This window comes from Nomia melanderi, chromosome 8 (assembly GCF_051020985.1).
Source record: "Nomia melanderi isolate GNS246 chromosome 8, iyNomMela1, whole genome shotgun sequence".
Taxonomy (NCBI): Eukaryota; Metazoa; Arthropoda; class Insecta; order Hymenoptera; family Halictidae; genus Nomia; species Nomia melanderi.
Window position 1 is genome coordinate 11,195,714 of NC_135006.1, and position 21,377 is coordinate 11,217,090.

Below are 21,377 nucleotides of genomic sequence, written 5' to 3' on the forward strand. Positions count from 1 at the left end.
TCATTTCATATTTCTTCGTTAGAAACTACGTAGTCATGCTGGACGAGGAACGCCAAACTTAGCGAATAATTTTCACAACTGAAAGTGCACGAAGTTTCAGAAACTTCATTTGAAAGTTTCCTCATAAATAAATCTTGGCTTGATGAACGCTCTTCCAGATATAACTTGTCGACTTTTTTCCGTTCTTAATCATCTAGCTCGCTACGAAAACACGAAGCTTCATGAATATCATAGCAATCGAACGTATATAAATGTTTGCAGACCGTATTTCCCGGAAACCCCTCGTGCATGCAGTTTTCGAATCAATAAAATGCTCTTGGAGAGCTTCGCCTTTGATTACGCAGTTCGCTACGAAGAAGGGAAGCTTTATGAATACAGAACGGATACAAATGTTTGCAGGCTACATTTCCAAGAATTCTCTCGTGCAATCCATGAAAAGCTCTTGGAGACTTTGAACTTTTCTCCTTTGATTAAACAGTTCGCTTGAAATGAAACTAAACCTTAGGAATATTATCACAACCGCGTGTAAACTGTTGCCAATTGCATTTCTAAGTGTTCTCCAGTGAGCACGCGCTTCCGGTTCATTAAAGTCTCTTCGGGTCACAGTTTCGAGGTCTCATGGCGCACGAGCACGAGAATAAACGGCGGCGAGCGAAATTTCTGGGATTACCGGGCTCGCGTCGGTGCGGCAGAAGAGGAACGGAGGAGACAAGCGTGTCGGGGAGCCCTTTCAGGTGCATCTCGGCGCAGCCATGCGTCTTGCGGGGCAGCAATGGCATTTAAATGTTAGCTCTATCTGCCCGGTGGTATTTTGCCGCGGTCTGAGAGGCCGCGTCGCGCCGCTCTCTGTTCAATTTCGAAAGTTAAATGTCAATGAGCAGCAGCGCGCCGCGGCGCGCTGCACCCGCGCGGCTGCACACTCGCCGCATACGCAGATGCACTTTTCGCGGCTGGGCCACGCAAACCACGTGAAAGCTCTACGGAGGAATCCCGTTTGAATTGCGCGAGCCTCCTTTGAGTCGCGATCCTTTCGTTTTCCTTCTACGGGGATTATTCCGTTTTGTGCGTGACCATATATTAACACATTCGCGACCACTGACGCGAATTCACGTCGTCTCAAATAGAATAACTTCAAAAATATTCGATCCTTCTGCTCTTCTCCATTTGATACTTTAACTGATTTCGTTTCAAGCGACAGGTCTTTACAAGGCTAATATTTCAAACGAAATTTTCGAATGTTAACGTCAGAAATCTGTGGCAATTCGCTTGAGATTTTTTGCTTTCTTTCGCATCGGCATCACGCAACTTAAAAATCAATGACAAAGGAGAACCAAGAAACAAACTTTTATTGTAAACAATATCATGATACTGCGCGATAAATAACCATTCATCAGATACCATTGCCGAGAACATAAGAATCGAACCGAATAATCAACGGTGAACACGCCTGGGAAAAGTCAATTCGTTATCTTCGGTTTAACGATTTGGAAGACCATTAAGTAATAGGTAACGGATAAAGCGTCGAGAAATAAACAATATCCGGTATACGACTGTAACGCCGATAATGCTTCGGGAAATAAACAAGAACGCGGGAATTGGATCAAAGATTCTGGGCAAATACACTCGGCGGGTTGAATCGTCGTTCCTGGTTAACGGTTCCGGGGACTATTAAATAACCGCCAGCAGATAAATCGTCGAGAAATAAAGCGTATCCGGTCGGCAACTAAAGTAACAAATTAATAGAAAGGTTCGCGCATTCCCACGTGGCATCGGGAACGCTCGAAACGGTGGCGTTAAACGGTCAACTCAGCCAATCTCTGGGTTCCCGGCGATCTTCCTCGCGTCGCGTCGCGTTGGGTCGCCGATTTCATTCGCTTTTTCGCCCGGCTCAAAGAATCCCGCGTTACATGCGCCGCGCAGTAATCCGCGCGCGATATCGCCCGCCGATAAAGCCGCCGCGTTTCGGTCCGCAATTAGCGGGGTTAAACGGTCCGCAGCGTAATTTGCGCTGGGAAGCTGGCCGAAGCAGGAAGCTAACGCGTCGCGACGCGACGACTAGCCGTGGAACACGGTGGAAGAGTTACATCGAAGAGGCGGAGGAAGTTTCACGTGTTGCTTTTACCATTTTCGGAGCTTCTGCTTCACGAATGCAACGGCCGACCGTACTTCCAACACTTCTGCATTCTACCGTCGACCTTACCTCCGCTTCCAGTAATAAGTTCCAGATTCAGCGACGTTCGTTTGCTTTCTCGGTGGAAATTGCTACTTTAGATGAATATCTCGCGGTAAATTAAAGATCAATAGGAACTTCAGACTAACTGTACGACAACCTAAGAATCCCACCTTCACCTTGGAATCATAGTTTATTATAAACCATTCTCGCAAGTATTTTCTCCTTCGACGCTCTTCGAATAGTTGCGAATCGTTTAAATCTAAGAACTCTTTAAGTATCTCTACGTATCTCTAAAAACAATAATATTCACATTGTTTCGTGACAACAGTTCTCTCAAATTTCAAAGTCACTATCCTCAAATGTTAGTAAATGATAGAAGCTAAGTAAGAAGACGTTCGAAGGCCAAGCCTTCACGGATCGAGAAGACGAGGGAAGACGTTGCCCCGCAGGTGAGGCCGGACACGTCAGCCTCCTGAAATTCGGGGTCAGGTAGCAATTACTCGGGTCGATGTTGATCGATGTTGAAAATCGTGTGGCACGCATATGCGACTTCATCTCGCGGCGTTCCGCCAGCCGCGACGTGACGGAAAACACGACTCGCCGGGTAGCTATCTAGAGGATGGTAACGGTAGCCCAAGGATGAAGTTTTTAGTATGCGCGATCTGTAGCCCCGGCAGGAAACAGAGTCCCTTCCATTAGATGCCGACGGTTCTTGCCGCGGTTGGCCAGCATTGTTACGCCATAGGGCCAGGTAGGGAGGGTATATCCCTCTTATCGTTCAGAATACCTTCCGCCGTTGCTGCCGCCGCTGCTGCTGCGACTGCAGGGGGAAAGGTGGTACCCTTCGGCACCTTAAAAGGACCTCGACGAACCTCCAGTCGATATTCCACGTACACACGTGGCCGATCGTTGGGTTCTTCTACTCCTTCTTCTTTCTTTTCTTTTCTCCTCTCCTTACTCTGCGATCCCTCCGAACGCGGATCGACTTCTTTCGCTCGTTCTTCTGGATCGTTCCATGGGGTGAACTCTCCTGGGGTTGAGCTTCAGAAGAGGTAACTCATTCGTTCAATGTTTTACTGATGTTTACTGGAATACCGGCATTCCTGATAATTGATGTCTTTCTGTTTCAACGGGGTAGCTTCGTTATTGACATTAGAATATTAGATAAACAGTTGGGGGATGACTTGATGTCTAGCAGCATGGTAAAGAGGTGCCTACCTAGTTCAGCCTTTATCGATTACGTGTAACCGTATTGACGAATAGGAAATTAGTGGTCGACGATATTAGGGACTAGGAAGTAGAATCGATCAGCTGAATTCCTAGACGTGATCTTCTATCAGTACATATAAATTCTCTGTTCCTCTAATATATAACCGTGAAACTAGTTCTCGAGAGAGAAATCGACAAGGGAGTCGCAAATGAAAATACTGAAAGAATCTTCAACATTCTTTCTTTTGAACTAGCAATTACTCAGCCTCTAAACGTCTCTGCGCGAAATCGATTACCTCCGGAATGAAAACAGAAACGCCTTGCGCCAAAGATCTCACACACCTAGAGCCTCTGCGAAACCATTAAATTCTGTTCGAGTTTCCTGGATCAGTCCAAACAAACGGCTCCTCGCGGAACTTGTGCACCTGGTCACGAAACAGAATTATGGGAAGACGTTTCTCTTTTTTTTTCGATGAACGAAAACGGTCGACGCGATCAGTTCCTGCGATTCGACACGGAAAAACGTACACGCACGCGCGCGCGCACGCGCGATCGCGGAATTTTGTTTCACCGGACGATCGATAAATCACGGTGGACATCCGAAAGAACCGTTGGAAAATATTCCGCGGCGGCGAGACGCGATTCACGTCGGCACGACGGCGGCACGCGGGGCCATCGAGGCGTTCCGTTAGTCGTGGGTAATGAGTCCGCCGGCTAACAATAATTAACAGAGCCAATCAAACGCTCATTAGGTAAAGTAAATAGGGGATGTAATTACGGTCGATACCGCGCGCGCGCGACGTAGTGTAATCGTGCGTGCAAGTAATAAGCTGCGTTTACATAGTGGCCAGCGGACGTGTGTACACATATCGTTGAAGACATTACTGCTCCTTGCGAGAAACTGAGATATGAAAAATAAAAACGGCAGGAGGGGGGTGTTTCCCGCAAATATCGAAATTATCTCATCGAAACATGGCTGGTAATTGAACGCCGCATAAAAAGTCGAAACCGGAGAAACACATGAGCCGACTATTAGCTAAATCGATTAACTTCACTTTTCGAATTTTTTGAGATTTTATCACGAAGACGTTCCATTGGGTATTAGCTTTGTATATTTAGAATACAGTTAATTAGGACTGGGTTTGGTACTGCGAAATATACTCTTTCGGACGAGTAAAAAGTGCAATAATAAAAAGTCGAGGATGTATTGCATTTTATACATTATGTGTTCGGTAGATTGAAACTGTACCTTTGATAAAGACAAATATTATTCTACAGTAACTATTTGATTTTAAGGGGAAGTTTTTTAAGTCAATATATAAATAGCATCACTCTTCTCTACTTTTTGGTTTGTTAATGTACCCGTTATCAACATCCGTTACGGAGTTTATTAAGCAAATATATTGGCAAAACGAGGACAATAACGATTTGGTAGATTAGTCGTGATCTTTGTTTTAAGCTTTGAATTTTTGTTACGAGAACGTAATCGTAAGCATATTGATGTAGAAATTATCTATGATGTAGATTCGAAAATATACGATGGTTGGGGATTGGAAAGGCGAAATGGAAGATACTCGAGTAGAATGATTGGTGTTTTCGAAATGTAAAGACAAATCAGGTTTTAAACAATCGGCTTGTAATTCGATCGACCACCAAGCGAGCCACACGTGCCTATTCCATTTTGAAACGCTCGCCGGAGAACGAATTAATCATCGATGTAGTAATAAGTGTATATTATCGTTGCAGTTATGGTAGAATACTGTTACATTGCACGGGGTTAAAAGAACCGCGGAGTCGGAGACGTGGAATTCACTTTCAGCGCGAGATTTCAATCACGTGCGGGAGACGTTAATCCTGGCCGAGTGAAAGCCTTATCAAGAGTTTCAATTGCATTGTTAGTCAGGAAACTCCGCTAGCGACTGGTAAATAAGGTAGCAAATATTAAGTTCGCCTAAAGTGAATTTGTGTTACATAAATATAGAACACGTAGAGGTTACTATCTAAGAATTATCGCTTTCGCTTCGACGACGAAAAGTAAAGGCACAGCAGGCAGTTGCTCGATGTGAAAATTGCGATATTGCACGGTTTCATTATGTTACATTACATTTTTTAATAAATATTATACTTTCTTTTATGCTTTATTTCCTATATAAATAACGCAAGAAGAGGAATATTGATGAAGTTCTCGTCAGTGCATAGATCTTTATCGAAACATTCAACATTAAATTAAGTATAGATTTTTAATCTTACAATATTGATTCTAGTCCAGTCGCCTTTAAAGTGAAGCAAGTCTGTGCCAGAGCAACAGATTTACATACGTACTCGATTAATCAATCAAATTTCAAAGATCTCCTAGTGATAATTATACCCGAATAACAAACGAGCAAAAGTAACGAACCTACAACTCACGTATCGAAGCTTCAACCTCAGAAACAATCGATGCAACATAAATCTCAGCAACTCACGACTGTCTAGCATACGCCCAAACACTTTTCTTTCCAACTGGATCGATTCGGAGCACGCGATTACTCTCAGAATCGCTCTCCCGAGAAAAAGAACCTCGTCAGTTGTTGAAATTAATCGAAACGAACGTCGATTAATCCCGGAAGAAGAGAAAACGCAGAAGAAGGGAACGCGCGTCGACCGGAAGTCACCGATTCCCGGCCGATTCGATCCGCGAATTAATTCGATGAACATTATCCGTTTATCCAGCGGCCGATCCCCCTCGTTGCCCTTGGCCTCGAGGAATCGTCCCGGGTTTATCTGCAGTGATCTTCACGCCGACGGCGCCACGAGCTCGCTCGTAAAGGGAAAAAGAAAGGGAGCAAAGTAGAGGAAGAAAAAGATGAAGAGAACCACGAAGAAGATGACGAAGGCGAAGCACAAGAAGAAGGAGAAGATGAAGTGCAAAAGAAGAAGAAGAAGAAAAAGATGAAGAGAGCCAAGAAGAAGATGAGAAGGCGAAGCACAAGAAGAAGGAGAAGATGAAGTGCAAAAGAAGAAGAAGAAGAAACAGATGAAGAGAACCAAGAAGAAGATGAAGAAGAAATACCAGTAGCAGAAGAAGAAGAAGGAAAAGAAGAAGAACTAGAAGTAGCAACAGAAGAGGAAGAAGAAACAGAAGATACGACGGAAAAAAGAGGACAAGAAAAATTGAACTAATTGCTGCCCTCCTGCAGCTAGATTCTTGAAACGAAGCGAACCGCTATCTTTCTGATTAATTAAATTACTCGGCGTGAAATCAGGGAGGCAGCGAGAGCGGCGTTACGCCGGCGGACGCCGACGGTGGATGCCGCGCGAGCGCGCGCGCACGGCCGGCGTAGCGTTAAATGGTAAATCGTCGAATTAACATCCGTTTCTTACGACTCGAACGATTTCACGCGGCGCACGCGCCATTTTTTTCTCCCCGTGTACTCTCCTCCTTTCGACGGAACACGCGTGCGTCGATAACGATCGGATGATCGCGCGTCCGCTCGATGATTCCGATAAAATAAAGCAAGCGCCAACTTCGGGCTCCTGGTGTTACGTTTTGACTGGATTCGCTCGTTTACATTGGAACTCCGGTTAATTCTATTGACCGGATGATATTTGCTATCTGGAGAACGTTGTTATCTAATTTACTGTTTTCAATTTTGTTTCATACGTATATCGGTGTAGTTTTCGAGAAATTATTATCTTTTTTAATTCGATTTGGGATCTTATGATTAATCATGCACCTGGAAATTTTATAAATGATGTTATCAACTCTTGCCGCTAAAATATAACTGTTCCCAGGTTAAGATAATATGTGAAAAATAGGTGATCCTTTTTGCCACGAAGAACGACCATTTTTGTTACGCTTACACTAATATCAAAGAGAAAAATACTTCAGGAAATGTTTTAAATCATTAGCAACTTCGTTCCGTAAATCTATGCTGTTTAGCTACTGAATTCTGCAAGTTTCCGACCCTAGAAAGGTTAATACTGATTGGTCAATGTTGAACGTTCTTAGGAGGATCTAGGATAGATCGCGAATAGCTGCGTAATAGGAGACGATGACGACCGATCGACAAGAAGCTGAAGCTGACCAGCGTACACGTCATACGTTACGACCGGCGGGACTTTCATGTCCCCTAGAAACTGAAGTCGCGTAGTAAGAGTGATCCACATAAGGCAAGACGACGTAACGTATACTGTTACAGCAGCCTCATTCCGCCGCATAATGCGCATAGTGCACATTTCTATCCACGAACTAATATTGACTGCCGGGTTGACTGGTCGGGACGGGCAAACTTGAACTGGGTCAAAACCATCTAGATTCAGAAAATGAAAAGGTACAGACCGCGGAGAAGTTCCAACTGATTCACGAGACTCTCTCCATTCACCGCTTTCGCCGTTCAAAATAGCATTCCATATAGAAATTTGAAAAGTATTTTCTGCATCTCCAGTTTGTTCTTCTTTTGAAGATTGTGCATTCCACGCATAAGCTTATATCATACTGAATTATGTAATATTGAATATATCAAGTAACAGTTAATAAATTTGCAGAAGAAATTAATTCTATATAGAGCACGAGAAGGTTCTTAATAGCGCAGAGAAATTCTTGTTAATTCGGTCTGCTACCGATTATTATCAATCTCTGTATCACTGATGCACCATACAAGGTCAATTCACGACTCAACTACACATTTTCCGCAGTAGACGGTACTTCCAAGTATAGAAACTCCCTGCGCGTAAAATTGCACGGTACAACAATGTACTAAAGGACGTTCTAGATCGGGCCATGAATCCGGCCGAGTTCAGGAAGTTATCTATTCCATTCTCCATCGAGGATAAAGTCTGTTGCCCGGTATCTACGATCGCCGGGTTCCTTTGTCTCAAGGCGCGGCAATTACAAGATCGTATCTTAATTTCCTCGTATTCAATCTTTCGTCGCGTGAATCTGTCGATCCGCAAATAAACGAGCCGAAATAACACGAAGCCTGTGTATATCAGTCAGCCGAGAGAACGATGTTCCAGATAAAGATTGATTCCTTTTCATTGTCAAACTAATTCCCGTTCCCTAGCAACAATTTAAAGTCCGTTCCCCGAACTTCTGGTTTCCAAAAGCCAACATCGCTTTTAGCCGGATTTCAATATTATCCGGTCGCAAACGAAACAGAAAGCAAATCCTAATACAGTCGTAACCCAGACTCGAGACAGGACTTCTTTCCCCTGTAATTCGCGGTGTAGACTGAACCTAAGCCCGACTCGAGGACGAAAGTCCTCTGATCAGCCGTAACTCAACGCTTCGTCACAGGCCCTAACTCAATTATAACCGCGACCGATGAAAACGCGGCCCAACTCGCGCCGTCCACTCTAACCGAGATCTAAATCAAGCCGAAGCGAACGCTTAATAACTCACATAAACCGTGCGGCCGAGCCAATCCGCGAGTCACACACGACCCGTATGTAGCCCATAAAAGCGATGGAACCCGTCGAACACGAGCGGCCGGTGCCCAAGAAAAACCGGCAATGGCCATTTTAGGGTGCACCGGCCCTAAGGGTCCATAAATTCAGAGCGGAAAACGGCGAGGCCGCTTCGAAGTAATGAACTTTCCGGCTCGTAGACGAGTAAGAAGCGAAGAAGCCGGGCCCAGAGCGGAGGTTCTCTGGAAATCGAGAATTCCCCGGAGCGCGGCGCGGCGCGAGCGACCGAGCGAGCGTAAATTCAGCTTGGTGTCGTCAGGTTCCGCGGGTCCCGCAGGATCGCGGACGGGACATCTCGTCTAGGATATCTCGTTTCGCGGAAGCGCGCGCCATCGACGACACCTTCGTCACCGGGGACCCCTGCTGTCGGCGACACCGCGGCGGCTCGCAAATTTTCGCGCGGCACCTCCGCCGTTAACGAGACCCGGGGGCGTGATGTCCGCCAAGAAACCTCTGGAAACCGGAGGTCGAATGGGGTCCCGATGACTTGACGGTTTTCAGTTTCGAGGAATCCGCGATCTGTGATCGTTGGATTCAACGTTATTCTGATTCGATTTTGGTACGTTCATGTTTCGTATTCGAAAGGAAGGGAATTGCGCGTGTCTCCCGTGGCGACGCCAATGCTGCGGGACACGCTAGGAATGTGGCGTCGACGAAAGAATAGAGAATTTATTAAATAATCTGCCGCGAAGGCACTTTCAGAATCTCTATAACTGTAAAGCGGAGATCCTGGAATGGGTCGTTTCGATTTGTCCAGTTATTCTAGTGATAGAAGGGGATAAATATGTGGTATTACTATTCGGGGGAATTCGCTGTGGGGTCCGGTAAATAGGAACGTTTTCGAGTTACGAAACCTCGATACCTCCTAGTAACCCCGACGCTATAAAGTCACTAGAGCTAAAAAGCAACGAGGGGCATTACGAACGTGGTTCCAAAGAAACGAACGTTTACGAGTCGGTGGATAGACTCGGGCCGGGCAGCAAGCTGTAATTCCTTTGTCGCTGACGTAACAGAGTTTTCCTCGGTCTGTTGTCTCCCCTAGATGTATCTTTTTCCCCACCCCGCCCCCCGGCACCGCCGACGCTTATTACCGCACCGTGGCGAGCCCTGTCTCGCTTGATGCTTGGGTAAAGGCCCCCAGTGCAATTTGAATGTCTACGCCAGCGTGAAAATCACGTACGATAAAGAGCCAACTAGGGTAATAATTATCCTGGGAAGAGGGGGTGGGGCGACGGAGGAGGGAGGCTCCTTTATTCCCGGCTGGAATCTTGGAAGGCAGAAATTTTGTAAAATATAATTTCTAGACTGTTTAGTAGTCCCGCGGCAAATTATCCCCGATTACAACGCGAATTATCCGTTACCCACTGAACGTATAATTAATTCCGAAAATAATTAATGGCTTAGCTAAATAAATAGATTGTACCCTACTAAAGCCTCGGTTACCTGAACTTCTTCGAAGAGTCGAGTACGTTAAATATTCAACAACGGCACCGCTTTGCCGTGCGTAAAACCCGAGTTTTTATCTTAATTGTTACATTACACCCCTGCGCCTTCCGCGCGTATAAAATACGTCTGAACATGTTTCTGAAACGAACGAAAGTGAAGACCGTGTTCTCGACGGATTTACCGTGGCCTTTTATGAAAATTGAAATGTTTACGAAGTCCTGGCAGAGCAGAATGTTTGGGACAGAATTTTCTTTGAGTAACGAAATGATTTGCCTGCAAGGTTCGATTCTAGTTGCGAAAGCTTGATCCACCGATACTCGCCCTCGAACGGTTAATCAACTTTTTCATTGGAACAATTTCGATCAACTGTTCCTGTTCTCCTTTCTTTGTGACCGTTGCTCGCGATGTATACTTTGGAGACACCCGGTGAACTGGCTAGGCGGGAATTGTTTCGCGTGTCTATATCTTTCCCAGCCGTCATGGAAGACTTCACGAATGCGGGCACAGTGTGCTGGCTCTGACAAGCGTCGCGACGGATGCAGTGCGATCCCCCTATCGAACCACTTCAGTCAAATAATGCAGACGTTTGCATTGAATCGAGGCGGTGCACTCGCCGAGTGACTGATCTCGTGTAATGCTATTTACATGAAACATAATCCCCCCGGTGCTCGTGACACTGTTACATGGAAGCGTGGCGAAAGGCGGCACGAAAAGGGGCGGCGCGCACGCCGGTTTGATGGAATTCCTTGCCGGCTAATGGGGTGTTCTTGTCACAGCCCTAGCCCCATAACAGATTTCTTCTAACATGCTTAATAGTTCCATTCCACCAGTCCCTTTAATCTATATATTCGAATTTTACAAACTACCTGCCATTGTTTAACCATTCGGAGGTCACTCAAGCTTGTTTCTTAGCGAAAAGCGAGGACAATTTCTAAAATAGTACCCAGAAATTTACAGAATTGTTTTGAGCAAATTGAGAATGAAAAAACAAATTCATTATTAAATAACTCTGACAAAGGATTTGCCTACGATGGATCGAAGTAACATTATTAACCATTTGCACTCGAGAGCTGACTCATTCACTACTTGATTCGGTATAACAAAGTTAACAATATTATATAGTATATTATATAGTATATTATGTCTTATATAGTATATTAAGCTTTGTGCAATGCATCAATATGCGAAATATTGAAATAACTTGGTTCTCTAGTTCACGTGTTTTCTCATTAGTTAAATTCAAAGAATGTCATTCATATTTCATAATAAAATTTTGTGTATTTCTAGTGAAAAACTTTTCGAGTGCAAAGGGTTACTAACAATTTTTGTAAATGGCCTTATAGATACCCAAGTTTCAATCTCTTCGGATTTGCCCATAGAAATCTACAGTTGCATAAACTTGCAACTACGAACACGGGTTATTTATCGTTACCAATTAATCGAAGCCAATACTTTCCGATAAAAATGGAATGTCCTATTTTCGAATACAAAAGGAATTCCTTGCTTGCCGCTGCGAGATACCGGCAGGCCGTGTTGTCGAACGCGGCTCGAGGATCAAAACAGTTTCCGAGCGCAATTAATGTTTTTACATCTCCGGCGTGGTTTACTCCCCTCCGTACCCCTCCCTGCCGCAATCGCAATCTGCGTTCACTCTCGATATTCCCTTTCACGTGGCGTTTGCCGGGAAGATAGAAAACGACTTCCTGATCCGTGGGGTTAAGTGGCGAGTGACCGATCCTCTGCATCACCTTCCGCATGGGACCGTTTACACGGGCCCCGGTTGCCATTTACACGACATATTTCTGTCCGCGAACCGCGGCCGGGAAAAGGAGAAAGGTGAACCGACGCGATGCGACGTCTCGAATGGATTCTCAGCCCTCTATTCGAAAACCATTTGGCTCTGTTTCAAGCAGCACGGTTTTATAAGCAATCGCCTTTCCTCGACGGTTTCGTATTTAACCCTATACACTACAATTGTTTTCCTAGTTCTCGAATTTTGTTTTTCTGCTTTTAACCCTTCGCACTCGAGAGGCGACTCACAGTCGCAATTTGATTGGTCGCAGCAAAATTATAAAATGAAAAATTCAATATAAAATGTTGAGTAAGGTATCAACACATCAAACATAGAATTAAAAGAATTCTGCCCCATAATTTATGTAATATGTTCCTTTATGTAACTTGCAAATGATATTATTAATATCTCGTAAAAAAATAATGAATGTTTGTAATGAAAAATATTGTCCAGTGCAAAGGAAGTCTAATTTAATTTAATCGATAAAGTAAGGGACAAAACTATTTAACTTCAATATTTCACATGGCGATGCATTACACAATGTTCAATATTAAACATCAAACTTTCTAACTTTATCGGACCAGGTGATGACTGAGAGTCACCAACCAAGTGTAAAGGGTTAATTCAATGAGAATGTAAATGCAATTTGAATTTGCTACGCCTTCCCGCCAGTTGTTCATCTAACTGCTCAATATGGCCGGGACATTGTAACGTGTGCTAAGAAAATAATAAAGCAAGAATTCTATGTAAAATTTGCATGTAACATTGTAAAAGAACTCAAAAATCGAAACCATTTATAAACAAAGAATTGTTGAAGATATTCACGTTTACCTTCAACTGGATTCTGAAGATATTCTCGAAGTTTCTTCGGAAGCTACTTACACAACGTGGTCATCTTTGCTGGAGAAAGACGCTCTAATTGTTCGTCAAGAATACGCTGAATTCTGGGACCTCTAACTTCATATAAATGTGCCATTGTCCTACATTCCACGCGTAGATTCCCTAGACGTGTATGTATCTTCCATCGTTCAACACAAACTGACATTTCCCTGTTTAATTCAAGAGCACAAAACACCACGTCTGATACCACCACAGCCATTGTAGCTCACTGATCACGTGACCCGGCGGAAAGAAGTTGACAACTTCGCACTGCTTCAGTTTCGTTGCTGCTTTGCATCACGTGACCAGTGTGTCGAAATGGCGGTAAGCGAGAACATTGTGTTTCGGGCTCGTCTATTAACCGAAAGACTTCCAGTTTATATTGAACAGTTAAAGTTTCTAACTCGTCCAAGTGAATCATATAAGAAATTTGAAACGATCAGATATTCATGCGAAGTTAAAAGCTGCAGAGAACTACGAATATTTGATACACAAGTGGATCATATTCGTGCACTTAACCAATTCAGTCTAAGAAGAGTACCGTATGATCGTCGCTAGAGTATTGGTAAGTGTAAATTGTCTTCAGATTTAATTAAGTACAGAATTTTGTTTAATTGTTTTCTCCTAGAACACTACTTCCTATTTAATTCCTTTACTTTGAGAAGTTAATTAATCGACGCAATGATTAACTGCACCCTCTTATAACAGGCAAATAATGCAGTCCTCAAAATGGCGCTCGATTCTTGCTACCGTTAACGACAAAAAATACATATATTTCATATCGAGCTACAAAAATCGCGAAACTTCAGCTGAATTTTCCGCTAAATCACAACGGAATATCATTTTTCACCGGAAAAGCGGATAACGCTTCGCTACCAGCGCTTAACTCGGTGACGGTCTCCTCAATTATAATATCATCTTCAATTCAATAAATCTATACAAAATATTAGAAAAACGAAACTGGGACGAGTCATTGAGTTCCTAAACATAATGTAGTTTATAATTTCTAATAAGAATATTTATAGGATTAATTTCATTTTTATTATGTAAAATATGGGATTATAGCCGTAAATATGTGAAGCTGACAGCGATCGTGTTAACGCTGTATTGAATTTTATAAGCTTTATGTGGCATATGTTTGTGCCGATTTCTATTAGCGCAGTGATACAAACATGTACCCTAATTATCTACTCTTAAACCTCTAATTTCTAAGATCTAAATGAACGGATAACAATTTTTATAAGAACAGTAGAACAAACTGTACAGTAAATGCCAGTAAATCTGGTGTTAAGGTTCGATCCATTCTCGGTCTACCATTCATCGAATATTCCTCAGGTGTTCATAATGTACGTATTGACGCTATGAACCTGGTCCCATCTCGCTCCATGTTTGTTCGTCGAAAACAAAAGACGAGGGAAGAATTCTCAGTGGACCGAGAGCAGACCGATAGTGTGTATCGGGCCTAAACGTTTGCTCGCGAAATAACGCGAGCCGAGGTAACGAAGGGAGAAGGAAGAATGGACCGAGAGGGATCGCTTGGCGGAGTGGCGAGGCGAGGTGGGGTTGGATAGATCCAGAGAATACCGAGCGAGAGGCTAGCTTTCTCCGTAATGCAATTGGCTGCACGCGGCGGCGTTCGCGGCGCGCAGAGCTCTCGAGGATCCATTGTCCTCGTTCACCGGCGCTCTTGTAGTTTAGTGGGTTACTTAGGCGCGGAGAGAGATTTTCTCTCCGGCGCGGCCGAGCCAGTTAGATAATGCTCGCGTCACAGCCACCGGGACACGGCGCGGCGGCTAGCGCAGCGGCCGGGGCCTGTGTCGTCGAAAGCGAGGAAAGTTCGTTTCCATTGTTCCCGACGCGGATCGAAGGCCGTGGAAACGCGGGCGTCTTCGTGCTTCCGCCATATTTCCATCGGCGCACGTGCGCCACACGGCGCCGCGCCGCTATTCGCCCCGCGGATATTTACGGAAACCTATGTTTTCCAAACCGGAATTTAATCACCGCGATTTACGACGGGATTTAGTAATCGGTTTAGGAATCGAACAAGGAATTCGTTTGATAGAGCAATTTATAGCATAGTATATCGGAAGCGGTATGAATGTTCCTCTATTAACGTCCGTTTCATCCATTACGGTGGAAATGAAATGGGAACTTTACCGATCTTCAATAAAACTTGCCGGAATAGACGTAAAATGCCATTTTTCACGGTGTTCCGCTCGCGTGAACCTTTAAATCACTCGTTGTTCCATTTATTCTATGAGACAGGCCAACGGGGATGTAGATGAATCTTCTGTAATGCGATTTTTGGTAACATACTGTATTAACTCTGGTTTTTTTTTCAAATTGAGGGTAAATCCCGCCTTTTACTAAAGATTTCTGCGTCTATGAGATAATTTCGCGCAGTATCAATTACTTTTGCTGTTTCATTTCAAATTCTGGTCGACTTATGAATCGTTTTTTGGACTGAAGGAGTATTTCAAATTTATTCCGTTTCTTTGATCTCGTAGCCCGGAATACGAGAAGAATAATCCGGTTCTATAAAAATGTAGGAATTTCGAGCGGCAAATCGACCCTCGCGATCGTATGATAATCGTTTCTGAAATCGTCGATTCGTCGAGCCGTGGCTCGATCCGGACGGGATAGAGGATCGAGACGACGGGACGCCGGTCGGTCGTTAGAGCGGGATGTTTAACCAAACGACAAAGATCTCTCTTCTCCTGTGGATGGACTGGACGTTATGTAAGCGAGGATCTCGATCCCAGATCTCGTCTGATTACTCTTTACAAGGATCGTTTCTACTGCGAGGGTTTATCGATATCTCGCTACGAATTGATCGATCGCAACCAGGAAATGCCACAGACGAGACTGCCCCGTAAAAAGCACGGGAATTATACAATTTAAAAAACGTCGATCTCTATTTTAACTGTATCCCCCGTTCTTCCCATTCCCTCTCGTCGATCACGAGATGCCTGTATCCCACTGCATCGATATGCAATTTCTTACATTTTTCCGCCCCTTATTCAGAAACGAAAAGGAAAAAATCGGAATTTATGCATGAACTGGAATTTATTAGGTATCTCCATCTGTACATCTTGCCCGTGATTCGCTCGTTGGATTGAAACAGAGAATTTTTAATACACAGAGAGACCATACTTACGAATACTCGTTTCGTTAAGTATCAATGAATGTATTTTAGTGCTGGCAACTAGCAACCGAATCTTGAGCAATCCCGTACTGTTCGATCGAATAATAGAAACTTTATCGGTGCATTTAATATCGGTAAAGCTTCCTACCTGACCGCTTGACGAATTGGTATCGCACTAAAATTCCCTCCCGACATTACCGAGGGATGAGAAAAAATGCCCGGTTAATGAGGGAAAAAAAAGAATTATGGACGAGTTTCAGAGGCGTGGCAACGTCGACGGAGATTTTTTCGCGGGCACCGTGGAACGATCGGTTTCCAACGATAACGTAATTTCTCGCGGGCCGCGGGATTTTACGAGCGACTATCGCCTCAAACTTTCGCGTTTCGAGCACCGCGAAAGTTACATAAAGACTCCGGTGTACCCCATAATTTGATCGGGCGAACAATGGCCGCGCTCGCGTTCGTATTTAAAGCTCAGTCGAGGTGAAAGGCGGCGACGACGCGAAAATACACAGGCCGGAAAAAAAGCGGAACGACGGAAAAAAGATGAAACGGGCTCGGCGCATTAGATTTTTCGAAGCGATCTCGCGCTCACTTCGTCGTGGTTCTTCGCTCGTGGCGTGGCGAAAGCGTGCGACTAAAACTGTTACGTTTAGCTCTTGCTCGCGAAAATCCGTGACCGTTCCTGCCCGCGCCGCGAGCGTGTTCATACACGCGGACGATCGGTCCGATTTCAAGTAACGAGCGAAATTAGGTGGAAGAGACGTGCCTTTGTTGTCTAATCAGCGTAGTTTCCTTCTCAATCTATCCAATCATTTTCCAATAATACCCTATTTAATCGTTTGTCTTACATCATTTAATCTTACGAAATTCTCCTCGACAAACCCCTCAATGTACATTAATTTTAAATGGAAATCATTGCGCTAGAAAATCAAATCGCTGGATTTTTAAAATTGTCGTTAGTTACTTTTAGTTTATATCACGTAGAATGGAATGAGATAGTTTCGCAATCATACGTTGTCTGTTGTCCATAATTTTGAATAACAAAAAGGCAACGGAGAGAACTGTTCGTCGATAGTTTTATACCAGTGTCAAGCAAGATTCTTTGAAAATCGAGAGGGACACAAGGCCGGTGCTTCCCTCGGGAGGCTCGCTTGACGCGGGAAAACGACTGGCGACACCTGAAACCGTCTTCTTCTTCGCCGCGCTCGCGCAAAAAGATAATGCGGACGAAACTTGAGTAATATTGACCACAGGAAAAAGTCGCGGGATCGCTGGTCGCATGGCCTTTGCTAAATCGATTCTTGTACGCTCCCGCGGATTGCTTCACGTGCGCTGCGCCGTTTCGACACCGGCTCCGATCCGATATTTTCGTGCCCTGACTCCGCTCATTTTGTAATTCCGAGGCGATCGGCCTGGATCGATCACCGAGCCATGTTCTCACGTTGCGATCCCGAATCGCCGATCGAATCGTCCCGTCCCCTCGAATACTCAGCATGAAACTGATCATTCGCAGGAAAACGCGCATAGGAACCAAGATTCCATTAAATCGCGTGCCCAAAGTAATTACTCGTTCCAATCTGCACTGCAATCAAGAAATTCGTTCGCGCTCCACAACGTACCAAAATGGAATGCCGCAGAAATCTTTCTTCCGCGTTTTCTCAGCATCGCCATCACATTAAGTCTTTCTAGAAAATCGAATAACCTTTCAAAAGCCCATTCATCTTGCCTCAAAATTCAAACACATTCGAATCAAACTAACGAAAATAAACAAAAATACGTAGAACTCGAACAAAACTGTTTCCCAATCAAACAAGCTGCCACAGAAGCGTCCCACTGAAACCTACCTATCGAACAAGCCTTCCATAATCGGTCGTCAAAGGTTTCTGCTCGGACCGTTCCGTGCATAAATTTCACGGAGAGGCGTTCCGCGAGCGGAACCATCCGCATATTCAGTAGCGGAATGGCGGCGAGATCGTGACGGTTCTGAGGTCGTTCCTCGACGAAGCGTCGCCGCGAGGGTTGCGTTGCGGCCGGAAACGCGCGTGGCGGCCGATCGCGGCGGAAATTCGCGGCCGCGTCCCCGCGGGGGGGAGCCTCGCGCTTGACGCGTAGAAGCGAGATATATCCGGAGTCGCCGGCGCGGAAAACAAAGTCGGCAGCCGGCGAGATAACATTATTATCGAGTCGGGGCGCGGTGCCCGCGGAAGAAACGGCCACCGAGTATACATGGGAGCGCGACGGGGGGTTGGGGCACCGTGCATCCTTGCCCCGGGCTAAGAAAACGCCGCTGCGATCGAAGGGGAGTGAGAACGTGCAGCGAACCGGGCGAGCAGAGGGAGCAGGGCCCCCGGTGGAAGGCGGATCGGCGAATCTAACGACCAAATCTCGGCACCGGTGTAAAATGCAAAACAGCGGACGCAAAAGAGGCGAGAGCGTAGCGAGCCGGGAGCCCCTGTTCCCCGAACGAATTCCACGATGCGTGGCGACCAAGGTGGAGGTCGAGTACTCCGGCCGATCCCTCCTTGCCCCGTCCTCCTCCTACTACTCTTTTATCTATCCTCCTCCACGCCTCCGCTTCCACTTATCCCCGTCTCTCTCCCTCTTTTGCTGCATTTTCTTTTTTCTTCTTCTGCTTCCCTTTCATCTTCTTCTTCATCTTCTACGCCCTCGGTCCTCGTCGACGCGAGCTGTTTCTGGGCCTGTAGGGAGGACTTCGAACGTTGCTTTCGGTGTATCAGAGACGGTAGGTACAGGGTGTTTCGCGTGGAATTAGCGAGTAGTTTGATGGGGTAGACGGCGTTTTTGTGGATTGAACATTTGTTTCATAGTTTTGGGAATTTATAGCTGGAGAGATTGGAATGGAATACTTCGTATAGTTGTTTTAAGAGTTAGCGGACGTAATGGAGAGTGTGATGCGAGAATCAGTCGAAGAAGTTTCAGTGTAGGTGTACGATAATTGCGTTGGCGATTGAAGAGTAGTCAAGAAGGAAGCCAGAAAGTCGCGTTTCCGAATTCCGCGATGCGTGGCGACCAAAGTGGAGGTCGGAGCACTCTTAGCTCTGTGTTCCTCGCCTCCTCGAGTCCTCTATCGTTGTCGTCGTCCTCCTCTGCCTTGTTCTCTGGGTAGTGCGGCCGTTGCTGTTGCTTTTGCTCGTCGTCCTCTTGGTCGTTGTTCATCCGGTGCTTCCCCTCTCCGACTCCTTTTTCCTTTCTGCCTCCACGCGGGAGTGCGTGAAGCAGAACGAAACGAGGGTACCGGCTCCGTGTCGGCTTTCGACTCGGTCCTTTCTTTCGGCCGAGCCTGATCCCCGTGAAAAAGTCGCTCCGATCTGTATCGCGACAATAGTTTTCAGGAATGCAGAGACTTCTATCATTATTGCTATCGCCATTGTAAATCTCTGGAGATTCGAAGTTTATCATACTACATCTACGAAGAGTGTTCAGCTTGTCTACAGGCGAACTTGATCCGATCCACGAGCAAATAGGAGAATAATAAATGTGAAAAGATGCAGAAAAGTAGATACTAGTAGTAATTACAGGAAACTAGTTTATCATCTAAGCGATTTATAGGTTCGAACTCACTCTAGATCAGTTTGGGACCAAATATTTGATAGTTTGTTTATCGCAAGAGAGAGTGGAAAGCGATCGAACGTCCCGAAGTAGAAAATTCGAGAAACGCCGGCGAGATTACGGACTAGATTCATTGAAAGTAGGGATAGGCAGTGAATTACGTCTGGCAGCCGAACGACTTTTCCTTACCGTTTCACATATCCTCGTGTTTTTCTATTTTGGTAAAAGTTGAACGGAAGACGTTCTATTAATCGCTCCAATTAAAATCCCCTCGCCTCGCTTCCCGTAGATTGATGCCCATCCTTTTTCCCCTGTGAAGATGAACGTTGGTGCCAGGCCACTCCGTTTAATAACACTTTCACCGAGAAGCTTAATTGCGAGAGGCGGCGTTATTCGTTTGCTGGCGATGTTAATTGCATCGTTTTCGCGGTGACTTCTCTGTAAATAATCACGGGGTTAACGCGGACGTTTATACCGCCTGCCGTTCCCAACGGAACTCGTGGCATTTCATGTCTCGCGGTGCATCTGCGTTTTTATTTTCTGCCGCCGATTGCGCGCACGGTATCCAGCGCAATGAATTCAGTCGGAGTATGCGACACTCGAGAAAGGGAGAAAAATGTTCACGTCGGGAAAATTCCTTTTTCCATGAAATTCTGATTTTAAGCGAGTTATCTAAACCCGTTTCGTGCACACACAGAATTACGAATTTGACATATAAGCTCTCATTTAATGAACTCTCTATCAAAATCTAGAAAGCAGTTGAATTCAATATTATCTCTATTTACGCCGACGCGTTGAAATTATTATCGAAAAACGTGAACATCTCATTTGCTTGGTTTTTTGAAGTTTTATACTTATAGAAAATGTTTTATCGCGCGAAGATGCGAGAAATTGGTCTTTGAAACACTAAACTAACGTTTAACGAATTAAACGTTCGTAGTTTACCGTCATAAACTGTCGCGTTTAATGAATGGAAGGTGTGATCGATTTGTAAAATTATAGAGACGAGGACAGAGTAATTCGCGAACAATGGCGCCGCGACGGGGAAATAAATGCGAGCGCCGCGTCGCGTCGTCGCGATTACCGGGCACCAGCCGAGGGAGCGAGATAGAGCCAGGGGAATTTACAACGGACGCGCGCTCGCACGACGACGAATCGTTAATGAGCGATTAAATTATAAGTCCCGCGGGTTCAGGAAGCCGCGCGCAATAAATCCGACTTAACGGGCAGAGCCGTATTATTTACGCGGCGCGGTGACAACGTTAAAAACCCACGAGGAGTAATAACCGAGAAGGTGTTCGCGGATTAAAAGCCGTGACACTGCTAGTTCCAGCGATTACTCTTCCTCGCAACGGTGTAATTAAATTCCCGCGATTAACGTTTGTTTACCGTTTGCCCAGTTCGCCTTCCTCCGCGTCGAACCGCGCCGGAAACCGCTCGATCCTGCGCGGGAAGTTTGAACGTCGCGAAAGATTTTATTCAATTTTCCGCGTTTAACCGCTTCTTATAGACGCCGTACAAAATAAACCACGCGAATATCTCAATAGACAAGAACAATTACTTGCAACACCATAAACTGTTGCATATGCCCTATTTGATGGTCAGCCAGCAATAATTAACATTTACAATCGAGTACAGATACACACGTTTTAACCCTTAGTGCTGAATACTTCCAGTGAAAACGTTCCATGTTGACGTAATATTTGTGTGCT

At 45.1% G+C, this 21,377-nt stretch overlaps 1 protein-coding gene and 1 long non-coding RNA gene across 4 annotated transcripts in view; one reads left to right on the forward strand and one right to left on the reverse strand.

The window, feature by feature from the left end:
- The window catches only part of LOC116427517 (uncharacterized), a 121,759-nt gene extending 108,598 nt beyond the window's left edge, over positions 1-13,161 (reverse strand). Inside the window, exon 1 of the long non-coding RNA XR_012999084.1 lies at positions 12,951-13,161. This is a non-coding gene — a long non-coding RNA (uncharacterized LOC116427517). The remainder of the gene's footprint in view (positions 1-12,950) is intronic.
- sano (CABIT domain-containing protein serrano) overlaps positions 1-21,377 on the forward strand; it is a 232,343-nt gene that overhangs the window by 109,857 nt on the left and 101,109 nt on the right. The window lies entirely within an intron of this gene.